Source organism: Sciurus carolinensis, unplaced genomic scaffold, assembly GCF_902686445.1.
Source record: "Sciurus carolinensis unplaced genomic scaffold, mSciCar1.2, whole genome shotgun sequence".
NCBI lineage: Eukaryota > Metazoa > Chordata > Mammalia > Rodentia > Sciuridae > Sciurus > Sciurus carolinensis.
In genome coordinates, this window is record NW_025920198.1 from 223,721 (window position 1) to 227,010 (window position 3,290).

Below are 3,290 nucleotides of genomic sequence, written 5' to 3' on the forward strand. Positions count from 1 at the left end.
TGTACTGAGCTCTCTTTCTTCACTGGCTCTCACTGGATCTCTCCATCACCCTTCCCTCTCTCCATTGTTTGTCTTTTCTTCCTTACTGTTTTCAACCATTCTTGCTTTGTATTTGGCTGCACAGACTTTAGATCATTCTGCCACTGAATAACAAAAGCCCCCACCCCAGTTATCCAGCATTTGAATTAGAATAATTTCTATTTTTTGTGTTTAACCTGTTTACAGCACCCACCCCTACATCTTTCACAGCTCTCTCCCTCTCTCTGATTCCTATTAAACAAATGACCCCTTTAGCCCAATTTAAAAGGCAGATATCTGAATGGAGCTCATTTAAAATTTCTTTCAATGACAAGAGCTTAGGAATCTTCAGAGACCTCTGATTTGAAACCCTCTTCCTTGACATCCACCTCCATTTCATGCAGTAACTTTCTTTGGTTCTGGAGAGAAATGTAAAAATTAGTTGAATTTGCTTTGTTGTTGTATTTTCCTGTGTTTGGGCTTTGGGTTCCTCTTTTTTAGACAAAATTTTGTAGATGAACAGTCTCTTAGAATTCTTCCCTGTCTAGTTTTATTGTGTCTGTTTGGTGGGTTTTATCTACTTTTGTCATGTGTTTTGTTTCTTTTTCCTAAGGAATAAGCATTTTCTTTGAACCACAAGTCAAGTCATTTTACATTTGGTAACAGATACAAATATGTTTAGGTCCTTGGTAATAAGAAGCTGTAAGAGGATCCTAAAAGAGACTGCCTTTGCTTAAAATAACAAAAACAAAAACAGTGACTGTTTACCTAGTCCTAAACAACATGCACTCTGAGTTACTGAAATCAGGAGAAAGCTTACCATTTCTGCCTTTATTTTTATCTGTCTCTGTGTAACTCAAAACTTTGTGACCCTGCTCAGTTCCACACATAGTAGTCAGTATTCATGTAAAAGCAAGCACCACAAGGTTTGTCAGTCCTAAATATTCCCAACATCCTGGGTATCCAGGATTACAAGTTAGAGAAACAGGGAGGGATAGAAGGAGGAAGAGAGAGAGAGAGAGAGAGAGAGAGAGAGAGAGAGAGAGAGAGAGAGAGACAGACAGGTGGAAAGAGAGGGAATTAGAGACAGAAACACATTCTAAGCAGCAAATGGAAATTGTCCCCATGGAACCATGAAGACTTCTCTGGAGCTATCTCCCTGACACAGACACAAAACTGAGGAGACATTCAATCAGACCACAGCTTATACAGACCAAGATGACTTAATGATGCACTTGGGCTGGGTTTGTGGCTCAGTGGTAGGACTTTTGCCTAGCACATGTACATGTGGGGTATTGGATTTCTTCCCCAGCACCACATAAAAGTAAATAAACAAAATAAAGGTATTGGGTCCATCTGCAACTAAGAATGCTTTTAAAAATAAAAAATGGATGAATCAATTATGGTAAGGAGATAAAATTCTCTTACCTTAACAGTTCATGAAATAGGCAAAAAAAATTCAGTGAAAACAAAGGGCTTTGGAGCTACATGGAGAACAACCTTCACGTAATGGACATCCTCACAACACTGCACAACATGACTACAGAATATGCATTCAAGGGTCTGGGGATATAGCTCAATGCATAAAGTGCTTGCCTATCAAGCACAAGGTCTGAGGTTCAATCACCAGCACTCCTGCAAAACAAAAATAATATGCATTCTTTGTGAGCAATATGAAATGTTTATCAAACTTAACCATAAAAGGGAACATAAAGCAAACCTTGACAACTTCTAAAATAGTAAATCATGCCACATCTCTTCTCTGAACACCATGAAAGTTAGCTAGAGTTCAGGCAGGGTGGCCTCTGCCTGTCTTGGGAGGCTGGGGCAAACAGGAGAATCCCAAGTTCAAAGCCAGCTTTAGCAATTTAGTGAGACCCTTGGTAACTGAAGAAGACACTGTCTCAAAATTAATAATAAAAATTATAGTAAGAGAATAAAATCAAATAAACACAGTTAGAGTTGGAGCTGGGTGGTTAAGCACCACTGGGTTCCATCCCTGGCACTAAAAAGAAAAAGAAAGGAAGAGGGGTACAAATCAATAATTAAAACACAATCAATATTGTCAAATGTTTGGTGATGAAGCACATTTTAAACTAATACATGAGCTGAGCACAGTGGAACACACCTGTCATCCCAGTCTCTCCAGAGGTAGTGGCCAGAGGATCTGCAGTTCAAGGCCAGCCTGGGTAACTTGGATAATCTGCATAACCCACAAACCCACCCTTTAAATAAAAAGTCTGTGGTTATAGCTCAGTCATTGAATCTTGAGAGTGTACATCCACCCTAAAAAATAATAAAATAACATAAGTCAAAGAAAAAGTCTTAATGAAAATTAGACATTTTTTTAAAGTGGACAGAATTTTGAAATGAACATTGAATTGCTGAATGATAATAAAATTTTTTTTGAGGGAAGCAGATAAAACCTTGATAAGGTGGAAGCATCAGAGCCCCAGAGTTCTAAAAAGAAGTCTGAGGGAATAAAGAAAGCAACTCTTCATTTCAGGAAATGAAAAAAATACACAACAAGTTAAACCCAAAGAAAGTATGAACTTGTAAATTTATATAGCTAAGGAAGAAATAGCAACATCTATCTTCCACAAAACCTTGAGCAGATGGGGCTGTGGGTGGGCATAGGAAAAGGGTGGGGCAGTGGTCAAGGAGGGATGGAAAATTGGAAAAAATGTCCATTTCATCAACCCGGTAGGCTAGATAAAACAGGTACTTGTGTTATTACTCCTTTAAGCCATTTTGAGGTTCTGGAGCAACTCTGGGTCTCTACCACTTTTTTGGAAAGGGAAATTTTTATTGTGCAAGGTTGTGACTCCAGTTAGCAGGGAGGGGGATTAAGGTACACAGAGAAAAACCCAGGTTGGCTTAGGGCATTGTCAGTTGTGATTTGCATGTTTCTCCTGGTGCCTCTTCAGAAATGACACTCTTGGCCCTTCACTGTGTTTACAGCTATCAACCTGTGGTGAAGTAAAAGATGGTTTACTATCATAGTATGGCATGGCTTCTGTGTGGCAAAATCCACCATGGTAGATTGTACATGTTTCAAAGGTTGGTTTGTAACTCTGCATTTATAATGATGCATTGACTAAAAGCTGAAAGAAAAGGTTAATTTGAAGATCCCTTGTTTCAGAGCATTTGTCAAATTTGTTTGCGAGCATTTAATCTCTGCCCTCCTTTTTTTCCCTTTTTTTATTGTAAACAAATGGGATACATGTTGTTTCTCTGTTTGTACATAGAGTAAAGGCATACCATTTGTGTAA